This window comes from Anabrus simplex, chromosome 2, assembly GCF_040414725.1.
Source record: "Anabrus simplex isolate iqAnaSimp1 chromosome 2, ASM4041472v1, whole genome shotgun sequence".
Lineage (NCBI taxonomy): Eukaryota > Metazoa > Arthropoda > Insecta > Orthoptera > Tettigoniidae > Anabrus > Anabrus simplex.
In genome coordinates, this window is record NC_090266.1 from 1,072,165,784 (window position 1) to 1,072,182,342 (window position 16,559).

At 39.7% G+C, this 16,559-nt stretch overlaps 1 protein-coding gene across 1 annotated transcript in view; it reads right to left on the minus strand.

The window, feature by feature from the left end:
- LOC136863778 (tRNA endonuclease ANKZF1) overlaps positions 1-9,299 on the minus strand; it is a 170,270-nt gene extending 160,971 nt beyond the window's left edge. Inside the window, exon 1 of the mRNA XM_067140130.2 lies at positions 9,167-9,299. The gene's annotated coding sequence lies outside the window, so the exon portion shown is untranslated. The remainder of the gene's footprint in view (positions 1-9,166) is intronic.
- Between the last annotated feature and the right edge of the window lie 7,260 nt (positions 9,300-16,559).

Genomic DNA, 16,559 nt, shown 5'->3' on the forward strand with positions numbered 1-16,559 from the left:
GTACGGCATGATGAAATCAGGAAGTGCAGCATTAAAAGGAAAGTGAAATATGGCAAGGGAAAATAAATTTAAAGTTCGCTCACCCGTCCAGCAGTCCTTGAGCTTCAATCATGAACATTAAACACCATTTAAAAGGAAACATTGCACACGGACCAGCCGCTAGCGTAAGTAAAATAAAGTCCTCCCTCCACACAAGTCGTCGTCTTCATTCAACTCGCCGATCAAGCCCAGAGCAAGCCTTATTTATACTCCGATGGAAACGTCCAGAAAAGACGAGAGCAGACGGTACACATTGCACAGCGAGGCGGTAGGGGAAGAAAGGAGGGAGGGTAAGCAGCACGGACAGTACAAACTGGACGGGCGAAGAGAGCACACACACACAGGTTAGTAGCGGCATGTCAAGCGTAGCAGACGTAGAATCAGGTAGAATAGTTGAAAAATTTGGAGCACGTTATAATGTTGAGGGCAAAAGCCAAGGTGATGACAGCAGGAGACCGAATCATAAGGTCCCATCCAAAGGTAGAGTGGGAGGTTAAGCCCAGCCTCCCGGCATCTCACAATGACGACAGTCCCAAAGGAAGCAGTTTATCTGGAGTCTTAGTCTGAACGAGGCGGGCCCTATCCCGCGCCGGCGTCTCATCCAGGTTGTTATGACATGGCAATGGATGAAATTTGGGCACTATAACTAGAGACGGGAATTATAGGCACGAATAGGTTAGAATGCAAACGTATTTGAAGAAGACACAAGTGTAATCTAGCCGCTCTACAGTTATGTCGGGGAGTTGCATAAATTTTAGGGGTTCTGTTTGTCCAGATCGATAATATATATGCAAATCTCACCGCAGAACCGTCATGCGGGTAACATGCACCTGCGCCTTGGTTAAATACGTTTGCATTCTAACCTATTCGTGCCTCTAATTCCCGTCTCTAACTATAACATACAATTTTGTGGCGACAGTTACTGTTTTTCAAACGGAGCTACATACAGTGTAGATAAGGTTGGCGACTTTGGAGGAGCAACACGTGGAGTTTCTGACTCAGGTTTGGATGCAGGGGCGGTTAATGGCAGATAATGTATTATTTATAGAAGGGAAGGTTTTCACAAACAAATTTTAAGAACGAACCAAGGTTAACTTACAATGTAAATTATACATGTGGATAAATACTACATTACATTCATAACTTTTGATAACCAAAAGGAGTAGAAGGCCTCCTCCTCTTTACTTCCTAAAATACTTAACTTATATTAATAAGTACACTAAGGAAAGAAATATAATTAATTCAGGAATTTAATCACTTGATGGCACATAATGAACAGAACTAAAGGCTTTCACGCAGGCTTTACTTGAGACAGGTGAACACGAAAAATCGTTTTGGTCTCTGGATTACTCATTAAAAGGATGACAGGAGTGAGAAAATCTAGAATGACACAAGGTCCATGAAATCTGGGGGCAAGCTTGCCTGCGGGAACAAAATTTTAAACCATGAACTCGTCTCCAACTTTTAAACTGTGGGATTTAGTCCACAGTCATACCTCATTCTTACTCTCTTATGAGATGCTTTAAGATTATTTCTAGCTTTTCTCCATAGATCCCGGATGTTGTCTGGATCTACTGTCTCTGGTAATAGCTCACTGACTGACCACAAATTTGATAAGGGAGTGTTTGGGACGAACTTACGCATAAGAGAAATTGGAGAAAACTTGTGAAACTCATGAATGGCCTAGTTAAAGGCTAATGATAACAAAGTTTAGGACGTGTCCTAATGAGAATGATCTTCATGGTGGAAGGCATTAAGGGCTGATTGAAGATTTCTATTAACCCGCTGTGGGTAATATGCAGATGAAGTGACATGTGAAACAGAGAGATCAAAACAGAACTTACAAAATAAATTGGAAGTGAATGCCTTAGCATTATTGGAAACAATATACTGACATGGTCCAAAGGATGCAAGTATCAAACTGAGACAAGAAATAGTAGTTTGTACAATTCCGTTATGTACAGACAGTAAAATCCACTTGCAAAACTGTCAGCACACATCCAGGTAAGTAGTACGCTTTAATATATGAACAGCAGATATCTTGTACGGGTGACACTTGAATATTAAAAAAAAAATATATATATATATATATAATCCCACTCAACTGCAGCTAACATATGGTGTGGTACAGCATGGCATTGAAACCATCCGCCTTGGCTGTCAACCGCTAGATGCCATGCCTGAACAGCCTGTACTACCATACCCATCTGATTACTGTTGGCATGAAGGAGTTATACCAAATGAATGGAGAGATGCAATAGTAGCCCCTGTGTACAAAAGATATGGTACCGGTAATGAACATAAAGGGAATTATTAAAGTCCAGCCAGCTTGACACGTGTTGCATGTAAGCTCTGGGAAAGCATTCTTTCTGATTAGGCCTACATTTGACATGTTTGCAATTTTTTTCTTTTTTACTATTTGCTTGAAGTTGCACCAACACAGATAGGTCTTATGACAATGATGCGATACGAAAGGGTTATGACTGGGAAGGAAGTGGTTGTGGCCTTAATTAAGGTACAGCCCTAGCATTTGCCTGGTGTGAAAATGGGAAGCACTAAAGATGGTTTCCAAAATTATGAACTGATTTGATAAAAGGCAGTTTGAATTTAGGGAAGGCCATTCCATCAAGAGATAACTTAAAATATATTTTAGATTCAGCAAGTCAAACTGACTGCATCACTTCTGACCTATCCAAGACTTTTGAAAGGAGTGAGAAAATCTAGAATGACACAAGGTCCATGAAATCTGGGGGCAAGCTTGCCTGCAGGAACAAAATTTTAAACCATGAACCATCATGGGAGACTACTGACAAACATGAGGGCTGTTGTTAGACTCGACAAAAGATTAACCAAATAGGTGGCTAAATTTCCATAAAACATTCACAGAGAATTAGAAAAGGAAGACTGACCGAATAGTTGGCTAAATTTCTATAAAACTATCTCAGAAAATTAGAAAATGTGAAGCTCTATCTGATGCTTTAATGATAAAAAGAAGGGTTCCACAAGGCAGCGGACCTTTATGTTTTTCTTATGAATAACTTATAAACGATATGAGTAAAGAACTGGAATCACAGATAAGCCTTTTTTGTGGATGATGTTATGATGTGTAGAGTAGAAAATAAGATACAGGATTGTCAGTGACTGCAAAAAAAAAGACCTTGGCAATGTTGTGAGATGGACAGCAGACAATGGTATGATGGTAAACGGGGTGAAAGTCAGGTTGCAAGTTCACCAAGAGGAAATGTCCACTCAGTTTTAATTACAGTGTCGATAATAATGTTATTGATTTTACGTTTCACAAACTACTTTTATGGTTTTGGAGAGACATAGGTGCCAGAATTTTCTCCCACAGGAAGTCTTTAACGTGTCACTAACTCTACCGATATGAGCTGACATATTTGAGCATCTTTAAATACCACCAGGCTGAGTCAGGTTCAAACCTGCCAAGTTGGGCTCTGAAGGCCAGCGCTCCACCATACGAGCTACATAGCCTGGCTTACTGTGTTGGTGGGAATGGGAGTACCACATGGGGATCACTGTAAGTACCAAGCTGTTGAGATAAGTAAATAAAGGTTACCAGATCTCTTAATTTGGTTATGAGGGTATTTTCGACTTGTAGTAAGGATGTGAAGAAGAAGACATATAAGTCTCGGGACCCTTACCAGGATTACTTGATTCGAAAACTGGAAAAGAGCCAAAGGAAAGCAGCACGATTTCTTCTGGGTGATATAGGACAAAAGAGTAGTGTTATGAAAATACTGCAAACTTTGAACTGGGAAGACTTGGGAGTAAGGAGACAAGCCGCTCGACTAAGTGGGATTTTCAAAGCTATCGGTGAAGGAATGGTGTGGAATGACAGTTGTAGATGAATAAGCTTGAGTGGAGCTTTTAGAGGTAGGAAGGATCATAACATGAAGGTAAAGTTGGAATTCAGGAAGACAATTTGGGGCAACTATTTGTTCATAGGAAAAAAAATTGGGGATTGGAATAATTTACCACGGGAGATGTTTAATGAATTTCCACCTTCTTTGAAATCATTTAAGAAAAGATTAGGTACACAACTGATAGAGAATCTATCATCTGGGTGACAGCCCTAAATGCAGCTCCAGTATTCGGGAGATAGTGGGTCCAAACCCCACTGTCGGAAGCCCTAAATATGGTTTTCCATGGTTTCCCCATTTTCACACCAGGCAAACGCTGGGGCTGTACCTTAATTAAGGCCACGGCAGCTTCCTTCCCACTCCTAGCCCCTTCCTGTCCCATCGTCGCCATAAGACCTATTTGTGTCGGTGCGACGTAAAGCAACTTGTAAAAATGCAGCTCAGTGATGACTTACTAACGATGAAATACTCTTCTTGGGATGAAGAGTATATTAAAGAAAAAACACCTGCAGCAAACAAAACAATGAATGACATCAAACTCAAATACAGAATATTTACAAACACAACTAACACTTTTCAAATCAATGATTCCACCAATCAGTTTATCTTAAAAAATTAAAGTTTATAAAAATATACGGTACACAATAACCCTGGAATGGTATGATGTCGTGATTTTTACAAAATGTAACACAAATTTTATTGTATAGAACAGGTTTCTGCGTGGACAATACCGGCCCTCCCAATGTCTTCCCCCACTCAACTCACAAGGTCAGTGCACATCGTGCTGGCAGCTCTTGACGTCAGTTCGTGAATGTTACAATATCATACCGATGGTATTTTACGTACTCTTGTGTTTCAGTTTTAGTTTAATTCTTATATCAAATATTCGTCGTCGTTGTTGTTGTTGTTGACTCAGCGTGTTGAAAATTAGAGTCATAGGCTATATTAAGTACATCTTTATACTTATTTTTGTCAAGTTTTATGCTGTTTTTGCTAGACTAATAGTTTTTTTTACAAAATGGTTTTGTCACCACCGGAGATTGAGTGATGACAAACTTTTATATGATGATAGTTTTGATACCGATAAAGATGAAGGAGATAGCAGAAGTGAGCCAGAAAATAACATTTTAGCATACTCTGGGAGTGACTACTATATACCTTCATCCTCAGATGATGAATTTCATGAACAATTGAAGAGAAAACGTCGTGGTCATTCAACAAATGAAAAGGATTCAATGTACACATCAGGAGTGGTTGGCCCACACAGCGCTATTACACAAGTTCTTCACACCCCTGGTCCCTCTGGTAGTTGTGGGACAAAATCTGTTAAAACTCTATCTGCTGAATCAATGACTACTACTACTACTACTACTACTCATTCTTCAGGATCTGCAAGCTCGACTCCACAACGATCAACAAATATAATTAAAGGAAAAGAAAACAGTTATTCCTGTACTGAAAATCCTCCAATCATATGTACAAGAAATACCCCTAGAAACATTGTGAATATCTGACAACGGCCTAAAGGTGGAGAGAGGAGATGTTCTAATCTCTTTAGATGTGTTTCAGATATTCTTTACTGACACTGTGGTAAACTCAATTGTTACTCATACAAATGAAGAAATAGTGAGAAAACATGCCAACTACAAAACAATTCAGTTTTCAAACAGTCAAACCTCTCCCACAGGCACTCTTGGGCATTCTGATATTCTCTGCTCTCCACAAAGACAATAGCCTAAATATACCAATAAAGTTTGATCCTTCTGTAAGTGATAATGTTTGCAGAGTTTGCTTTGGTGATAAGCAATTCCAGTTTTTATTAGATTGTCTCAAATTCAATTTCAGAACTACTCGAGCTGAGAGAGTAGCGATGGATCGCTTCGCACCTATATGGAACACTTGGGAAGCTTTCATGAAATCATGTATAGATAACTACGAGGCTGGCCCATATCTCACCACTGATGAGCAGCTGCTTGTATTTGGAGGCAGATGTCTATTAAAAATGTATATATCTAAGTCATGCCTTTGCTGGCGGGACCTATTGGTTACAGTGCACTATGTCTTCTGGTATGGGCTAGAGCAATTTTGTTACTTTCATTGATCTGTCTCAGCTTTATCCTTGGCTTTGACAAAATGAAAGTGACTGAGGTGTGAGTGATGCTAGTAATGCCATTCCTTCTGCAGCCAGTCCCTGCTATGAATGGTGTGAAGATATTGCTCATAGGGTCGGTTGGTGCATGCATTTCAGTGGGCTTGGCAGACTGATATGTAATAGCAACTTCTGGCTCGGTGAGGAAAGAAACGGGAAACTACCTCACTCCTCATTTCCCTAGTACGCCTCTTCAGGGATGCCTAGGCCATCTATGACAGCTGATGGCGGAGCTGTTGAGGATCCAACCAGCCTTCGGGCTGAGGACTAAACATACATACATAAGTCAGCTAAATATGGGTTAAAAATTGTTATGGTTTGTGATGGTGTTTCTAAGTACGTGAAAGTTGCTGAGCTATACTTAGGGAAACAAAACACAACTGTCGAAGGACCTCTTTCCCACTACTATGTGAAAAAGTTAACGGCTCCAGATGTTGATTCCCACAGGGAACCTGAAATATTTGTCCTGAATGAGTAAATTTTGATGGTCCGTTATTGGACATTATAAATTTTCCAGCTGACTCATTCCTGTTTTCCAGCGTTTCGCCCCTGTGCGCTAAGTTGGGCTCATCAGTTGGTACATAGCACACCCACCAAGATGCATGGCTAGTGCATACCGTGGAGGCCACTGCATGGGCTACTTGGAGCCACTGGCATGGAGACATGTGTCTTGGTGGGTATGCCATGTACCAACTGATGAGCCCAACTTAGCACACGGGGGCGAAACGCTGGCAACCAGGAATGACTTAGCTGGAAAATTTATAATGTTCAGTTTATGAATCGAACCACAACATCACAATGGATAACTGCTTCACAACTATTCCGTTGGTTGATGAATTATGCAAGGCTCCTTATAAACAGACACTTTTAGGAATGATCCACCTAAATAAACCAGAGATACATTTGAGTATGAGATCAACAAAGAACAGGGACATTGGTGATTCAAAATACCTTTTCAGCAACACAACAACACTTCTATCGCACAAGCCTAAGATGAACAAGGTAGTTTGCCTTATTTCCACATTGAACAAAACAAGAGAGTGAATCGAAATGGCAAAGCAGTTATGGTTGACAATTACAACCAAACAAAAGGAGGAGTAGATACTCTTGACCAAATGATTTCAGTCAAATCTAGTGCCAAGAAAACAAAATGATGGCCGCTCTGTATTTTTTATGATTTGATTGACATCAGAGGAGTTAACTCACTTACTATTTTGAACAGGGTCTTGAGTTTTAGGGGAAAAAAAAAAAAAAAAACACGACAAGATCATCTTATTTGAATCAGTTGTATCAGCAGTTGGTTTTTCCATGGCTAGAACAGTGCTTGACTACCAGAAATCTTCCAAGAGAACTAAGAAGTATGGTCTTCAGTGTTCTTGGCCAAAAAGAAGCAGCAGATCCAGTTCTTCCTAGGATGGATAAGAAGAGAACAACTTGTAAGATATGCCCAGCTGAAAAGTGAAGAATGACAGCCAACTACTGCAGCATAATCAAGACATCATATCATTGCAAGTAAGATTTTTTTTGAGCTAATACCAAAACTTTTTGATCATTTAGCCCTAGGTTTTAACATACAATTAGTTTAAAAAAATTAAATATAGAAATTTCATTTTTTAAAATTTACCGACGGACCTAACTGCTAGATGACGACGGCTAAACAATGTTTGACATTGTTCCTCAGTAAACTTTTCCTATCAATACTTTAGTCCTGGAGACAAGACTTTCACACGTGCAGAACGACTTCCGTTTATTTACACACTCATGGCCTTCTCGGGAAGGATGTTGTCAAGTGGTGCTCAATGCCGCCAACCTCTCTACTTAGGAACTAATGAGGAAGAGGTGCTTCGATAGGTGGTGGTGGTGGTAATAGTGATTATTATTACACCATTGGTCTGGACTGGTTCTTGTCATGCAGACGGTTAGGATAGGACCTGGGCAAGACCAGTGATATAGGGACAAGCAAAGGGGACCTAAGCCCCCAGGTTAGAAGCCGCGAAGTGGCTTTAGGCCTCTAGATTCGTGTGGAAACACGACTGGCCTGGATTGGTTCTCGCTGTGCGGACGGTTAGGATACGATCTGGACAAGACCATTGGTCTGGACTGGTTCTTGCCCTGCAGATGGTTAGAATAGGATATGGACAAGACCTGTGATATAGGGACAAGGAAAGGGGTGCTTTTATTGTGCTGGGGTTGGTAATGGATCATGATTATCATAATTGACAGGAATGAGAACACGTGCCAATTTACATTGGCCAACAGGAATGCAAGCAAGTACTTCAGCAATGAAAATGGTGTGCAATACTCTTCATTAGGTCATAAAGGTAAATGTCGTTCATCGGGCAGGATGGTAGGTTCCTGGACATTGCTATGAACACATCTGTCCTCTGAGATGCATTCCAAGTAAGATTTCATTTATTTCCACTTACTTATGACGTTAGAAAAATCTTGCCTCTAGGGCTGGAGTTTTACTCTTTTCTTTTATATATTAAATATATTTTCAGCTTTTAAAAGTATGTAAAATTAAAATATGTTGTACAAGTTTTGAATTTTCATTTCCATCTCTTTTTTTTCCCCTCAGGATCCTAAAAAATACGACATCATACCAATTGTGTAAGTTTTAAGAATCATACCATTCCAGGGTTAAGGTCACCTGGAAAACATATAGCCGAGAATGTTGTAAAAGACAGGCTACACAACATTGCGCAATTCTGTTCCAGATTTTGAAATTCCAATCACATCGTACGGATATTACATGTATCATTACTTAATACCTAATAAGTGATATTCGAATCCTTATTATTAAGTATAATTAATGTGTACGATTATATACGTATTCAATATGTTAAGGTTGGTGAAACAGACTTAACCTATTAAGAATTATCTAAAGAATGATGGCAACTTTATCAAACACATCACCCGTCAACAGACAAGTAAACCTGATTTTTACCTCTAATACTGCGTGGCTAATTACTCTCAAAGTTAAGAAACAGTACTTATATTATTATCACCTTAAATAAGACGAGCATGACAGCTGTGCAACATAACCTCTTAAGTACTACTATTCAGTGTTTCGAAGTAAAATATACATAAGACTTACCACATACGTATATAAACTCACGAAAATAGAGTTGAACCTCCTGTCAGACGATTTACGAAGGTGAAATTGAACAGAAAACTTGCAGAATTAAACCTGGCGGCTTGTCGATTCTGTCTTGTCACAAACAAATAGTTTAGAGAGAACCGGTAGTTTAAAATTGGTAGTTCAATTCTCGCGGTGTCCTGGTAAAATTTCTTCTTCTTCTTCTACTAGCTCAATTATTTGTTTTGATTTGTTTTTTTACTGTTACCCAGTCACTGTATATATATATATATATATATATAAAATCTTCTCGTAATTAGTAAATAAGACTTTTTATACACACGCTTCACACTTTTTGGGATCTTATTCACACTTAAATTCATAATATTATTGTTAACACCAAATGTTTAACTAGCAATTGTATTCAAAAACATGACATATGTAATAAAAGTTACAGTAACAAAGAATGCTATAGGAGTGCAATACCTATGATAGCTGCTAAAACACGAGAAAGCCGTTTGTTTGCAACATTAATTTGGTATGATCAAGAAACTGGTTCAACAGTGAAATTATGTGGGTTGATGGTTCAAATAAGAAATCTTGGATGCTTGTTGGCAAAGGTTTCTTCATTTTTATTAATCGCTTGAGTGAAATGCGTTGAGGGGAAGCATACTGCGGACATTGGAAGAATAGGTGGTTACGGTACTATCTCCGTTGGGATGTCCACAGATACGGTATGGGAGGTTAGAAATTTTAAAACGATATTTGTAGTCAGGCGTTAATGCATGGTTAAATCTCAAACGTATGATATTAATTATGTGACGTCTAGCAGTTCGATGTGTTCTGGGTGATTTCCGACAAAAGAGTAGCGTTACAAAAATGTTGCAAATTTTGCGCTGGGAAGAATTCGTTGTTGTTGTTGTTGGTGATGAGTTGTGGGCTTTTGCGGATGTAATTTCACCCATTCTAAAATCCATTACTTGCTGAATAACACTAATACAAGCGAAAACTTTAGTCCATAACAAGTCTTCATTTTGAAGGGACGCACACCACTATATTCCACCAAATCACTATCACTAAATACTCCAAAAATGTGATGAACCACCCCAATGGAATCAGTAGTATCTGAATACGATCCACCATACACCACATAGAAACTTATAACGCAATATTTGCATCATCCAAAAACGCATTTAGAACTTTGATGATCTCCGCAGAAGGATTACATAGCAAACAAGAAACTCTGGTTGGAAAGACCTGCTTGAGTCGCATGAGACTACCAATAAACCTCCTACGCGGATTGACATATAGAGGACACTGAAAAAGTAGATGATTCGCATCTCCATCACTTGCACCACACGAACAGTTGGGATCCTGCGTTAAATGGAACCGAAATTTATATAGGGGCGTAAGGGCATGATTAAAAGGCAACCTAATGATGTTAGTGATATGTCTTCTGGAATATTATCCTCTCATAAACCATGGTTTTACCGGTATAGATGTTTGTAGATGATAATAAAAGGTACCTTTGACTTGTGCAGTCTGTCTTCATTCATCTTGCCATTCGTTACGCACAGATTGCCTAACTACAGCTGGATAATCGGACGAAGGAACGATATTATCAGAATTCGGAACAGGAAGGCGAGAAGCTTGTTTTGCAAGGAAATCCGCTTGTTCATTATCCAAAATACCCACATGTCCGGGTAACCAGACTAATGTTATATAGATACCGGAATTATCAAGCATATAGAGAAGACTTTTAACGTTATATACATACCAGTTATAAGATAGCGCATAGGAGATCAGGGACTGCAACGAGCTCAGCGCATCCGTATATATCGTAACTCGCTTATAGTCACGCCGCTGAACAAAGAGTAAAGCTTGTTGGATAGCGAATAATTCCGCAGTAAAGATCGAACAATCACTAGGTAAACCATATTGTTTCTTGACATTTATTGAAGGTATGCAGAAAGCGGCTCCAACTCCAGTGGTATTCTTGGCCCCATCTGTGTATATGTCTATGCTTGGAGAGATACAGGAAAGTTTCAATCTTTTAGCGGGCAAATGATCTGGCTCCTGTGCACGAATGACAGCAGTATAGCTACTGTGGGTAGGCCAGATTATCTGTGGCGGATAATGGGGAACAGAATACAGTAAAGTATAGGGAATTAAATATTCACTTTGCAGTACTGTACCTTGGAATGATTTTAACGCATCGAAAGCATGATATAAAGCAGGCAGTCTTCGCAAACCTTGACGCCGTATGGAATAATACTCATGGAGGAGCTGCAATTTCTGTATTGAAGGGTGCCTCGTAAGAGAAATTTTTAAAAGTACATATTGCACAGCAAGCATTTTTCTACGAACATGTAAGGGAGGTTCGCAGGATTCTACCAAAAGTGCATTTGTAGGTGTTGATTTCAGAGCTCCTATACACGTGCGCAGTGCTTGATATTGACATATATTAAGAGTATTCAAATTCGTTCTCGCTGCCAAGTCAAAGATATGTGCACCATAGTCCAGGATCGATCTTATAGTGTACTTGTACAAGGATATTACTACACACGGGTCAGCTCCCCAGTGTCTACGGGATATAGCTTTTATTATCTGTATGTACTGATCACTTTTCGAGCGTCAATAGCGAAAATGCTGCTTCCATGTAAGCTTATGGTCTATAAATAATTCTAGATATTTATGTTGAATAACTATGGGGATTTCATAAGCATCAAAAGCAATCGGTGAGCGATCATAGGTACGATGGTGTGTGAAGATCATCGCTCGACATTTAGCGATGGAAAGATGTAGTCCATGAGCATTCAACCATGTCATGGCCTCCCTAAGCATATGATATGCTGTCTACAAAACTGTAAATTCTCGAGCGTATAATAAACCAAAAAATCATCTGCGAACGCCTGTATACGAGCATAGCGGAGAATGACTGTTTCAAAGTCCTTCACAAATATAGCAAAAAGAATGCCGCTCAGTATATCTCCCTGAGGCAAACCTGTACTCACCTGACGTGGCTCTATTGTTATTGCGATGTTTTAAAGTACAATGTTCGATATGTAAGTAAGTGTCTAAAAATGGTAATAATCCCCACTGGTATTTTAAGAGATGCCAATTTATCCCATAGGATATTCAGTGGTACAGAGTCGTAGGCCCGTTGGATATCTAGAAAAACCGCAATCGTGCTATGTTTCCTTTGACGATCTAGTAACAAATCGATAACGAACATATTAAACACATCATATGAACTTCGTCCCTTGAAAAAGGCATATTGATATTGCGACGTTAGACTATAATACTCCAATGCCCATATAATCCTCCGAAGTACAATCTTTAAAAGGACTCTGCGGATACAAGAACCTAACACTATACCGCGGTAATTGTTCGGTTCAGAGGGTAATTGCCTATTTTTAAGAATAGGGATAAGAAAAAATTCAGTCCACGTAGGTGGAGTAATAAAATTTCGAAGGATGTCATTATACATCTCTAATAATATTTTCTTAGCTCTAAGTGGTAATAATTTAAGCATCTGATTCGATACATTATCAGGACCGGGAGATGAATTCCAACAAGATTGAAAAACCGCTTCTAATTCCCGGTGGTCGCACAGCTCTAATAACATGGAAAAGCGTGTATCGTGCATGTCTTGTAAGTGGACATAATGAGGTACTACATAATCTGGAGTCTCACGGTCAAGAAAATCTGATAACACCTGTCATGGAATTGTCATGGAAGGGAAAGTTGCGTAACTCTTGTTATCGCCCGGGTATCATTCCACAAAGTTGTGATAGAAACTTGACGAGTAAGAGAAGAGATGAACTCTCGCCAAGCTAAACGACGTTTTTTGTGCAAAACTTTTCGAGTGTGTGCTATATGATATTTGTGCCTGAAATAATTGTGAGGTGTGGAGTGTTGCCTATATTGGCGGAACAAAAACTTACGAGTTTGCATCAATAAATGGCATTCCTCGTCCCACCATTTAACTTTCGGGGGGCGCCTGTAAGTTGGATGGGGGCGTTGCTATAATGGGATGATGCAAATTAATATACTCTTGTAAAATCTGAAGAAACGATTGATAAGAAAAAAGGCTGTCAGGTATTCGTCGTAAACTATCCTCTAGGTATGCGGTATATAACTGCGGTTTAAATCTCCATAACGACCGGACAGCGTTTTCGGCAAGTAAATGCGAAGGTGAAGAACTAGGTCGGCCTAAGCCATATGAAATAACAATGGGAAAATGATAACTTGAGTAAGTGTCAGCTAAGGTGTGCCATGTGGTAATAGACAACATACTGCGCTTACATAGCGTTAGATCCACTGCACTGGGAGGAGCGGAGGGCGCAGTAAGACGTGTAGGGGAGCCGTTGTTCAATATTGGAAGAGAATTCTTGTTAACTGCATTGAGGAAATATTTACCTTGAGGTGTGTCCGTAATTATTCCCCACACCGTATGGTGAATATTATAGTCCCCAAAAATAAAAAGATATGGTTCTGTGGCAAATTGCTGAAAAAATGATCCCATTGTCTTTCAGTGATGTAAACGTCTGGTGGACAATAAATATTCACAAGCAGGATGTGCTTATAATATATTCCTATAACATACGTGGAGGGTATTGTCTGAATATTCGAATTAAGTCTATATGTCAGGGAAGAGTGGACCAAAAAGGCAACTCCTCCATATCCTGGTCAGTCGTGACGAACAACATCATAATTAGGATACGCTATGCGCTTGGAAGGGTCACACCAGGTTTCTTGTATTGCTAAAAAATGCGGCACAGTTTCATGAATAAGATTAAAGAGCTCATGACGTTTATTCATGATACTCCTAGAGTTCCATTGTGTGATTCTGATCATATAACTGTGTAAAATTGTAAACCTTGTCCCTTAACAGATAAGTATTATGAGCTATTGTTGGGTTATCACCCAATAATTGCACCAACTGTTTGATGGATTGATAGATTCCACTTTGAAGGTGGTCTCTCTGCCTCTGAAGCGAAGATATCGGTTGGAACATCGAGGCGCTACTAGTGGAGGCAGGCCCGTCTATTGGAGCCTCGATCCTCTGGGTGGGAATATTAGAAAAGTTGATACTCGTGAATTATCCATTTCCATGCTAGGTGTAGCTCAAATCAAATTGTAGTAACCATCCCGATCATATCCCGGGGCAGGCACAGGTCGCGGTGATTACAAAATTACTTGCGTAAATTTTCTCTTTCGTGGATTCTCCGGTGTAGGAGTGGCAATTCCCTAGATAATGGGGGAAAATGTTGGGAATTGGCAGCAGTATTGTATTCAACAGGCTGGACTTTCTTCACAGTGTCCTTGAACGGTATCTTATCAGTGCTCATGATCGTTTTAATACGTACTTGCTGCTGGTGTGCCGGGCATTCAGGTGCCCCAGTTGAATGGGTTCTCTGGCAATGAACGTATTGAAGAAATGTTTCTGTACAGTTCGTCGTTATGTGGTGTAGAGCGCAACGCCCACGCCTTGGACTTGTCGCCCTACAATGTTTATCCACATGTCCATATCTTTGGCATTTTTTGCAAATGATAGGAGCAAAAACATATAGTTCAACTTCTGAATGTACCTGATAGAGTGACACGTACTGAGGAAGTTTCTGTGCCCTAAAGACAACTTTAATAGATCCCGTTGGGACATACTGGTTACCCTCTTGGCTAACGATCCTACGATTCAGACGTTGAACTGATTTTATAGTTGCCGCAGACTTTAAATGTTGTAATATGGTAGCTTCACTTAGAGTTTTTTACTCCCCTTATAATAGCCACGCGCAATATATTGGAGCTGGGTATATAAGCCCTGAGTTTAAGTTCAGCTAATAAAGGATGCTTAAGGAATGAATTTGCTTGTACGGCGTATACAAATTCAAGTTGTACTCTGTTTCTGCCCTTTCGTGCCACAGATTTGATCCCCGGGATTTTATGTTCATAAAAAATTCTACCCAAGGTCATGGGATGCATATGACCTACATTTTGGGCTGCGGTAGACTCCACGAAAATGATAAATGGGCCATAATGTGTACTAGGGTAAACTTCTTGTGGCTCAGCCTTCGGAACCTGATCACCAAGTTCTTTATCCTCACACCTATCTTGCCTTTCAGCATTATTCACTTTATCACTATTTTCACTTGAGCTATATTCTGTATCTTGCTCCATTTGGACTGTTTCTTCACGCTCGATTATTAACTTCGAGGGGTCAGGAGCCTCCTCACCCCCACTGTTCGCTGCCATACCCTAAGTCTTACATTCGTACTATTACACGTCAAAGACGTCCACAGCACCTCGTCACAGCGATTATCCACTCGACCACACGCTATCACTGCTGAGAGGGAACTGGGGGATGAATTGAGAGGAAGAAGGAGAGCTGCTCGACTAAGTGGTAAGTTCCGAGCTGTCAGTGGAGAGATGGCGTGGAATGACATTAGTAGACGAATAAGTTTCAATGGCGTTTATAAAAGTACGAAAGATCACAATATGAAGATAAAGTTGGAGTTCAAGAGGACAAACTGGGGCAAATATTCATTTACAGGAAGGGGAGTTAGGGATTGGAATAACTCACCAAGGGAGATGTTCAATAAGTTTCCAATTTCTTTGAAATCATTTAGGAAAAGGCTAGGAAAACAACAAATAGGAAATCTGCCACTTGGGCGACTGCCCTAAATTGATTGATTGATTGATTGATTGATTGATTGATTGAGTGATTGATTGATTGATTGAGTATAGGATCCGTTTAAATACCGTGGTTTTATAGGAATATAGTATTGTAACTGATAAAAAAATTTCCCTTTGGTAATGGCCGAGCGTTGCCATGCATTTTGCCAAGATTGACGAGCTTCATGTTTGATAAGTGAAAAATAATCTGTAATAGGAACTTTTATTTGAAGGGGATCTGATAAGGAGTGACTTGCTTCTTTAGCAGCTAGGTCAGCTTGATCATTGCCTGGGTTGTTCTCATGTCCTTTAATCCATATTAAAGTAATATAGGCTCCGGAATGTTCAAGTTGATACAACATTTGTTTAACCTCATATAAGTATCCATTGTAGGATTGCGTGGGTGTGTGCAGAGCGTGAAGAACACTTTGGGAATCTGTAAAAATATTGACTTTCGGGAACGCATGCTGTTGTACATATGATAGGGCTCGTCTAATTGCAAAGAGTTCTGCCGTGAAGATATTTATATTGTTGGGTAAGTGATACCGAAAACTTGTGCGTGTATTGGAATTAAAGAATGCTGCAACTACCTCCTGTTGAGACTTTGCTCCATCAGAAAAAATATTTACGTCGTGTCTGCTTGGTGATATTTTAAGTTTCTTTACTGTTGGCATAATTAATGCGGTACTTTATGAGGGGTGAGGTGATAAGGAGGATGATTGAATAATAATCTGAG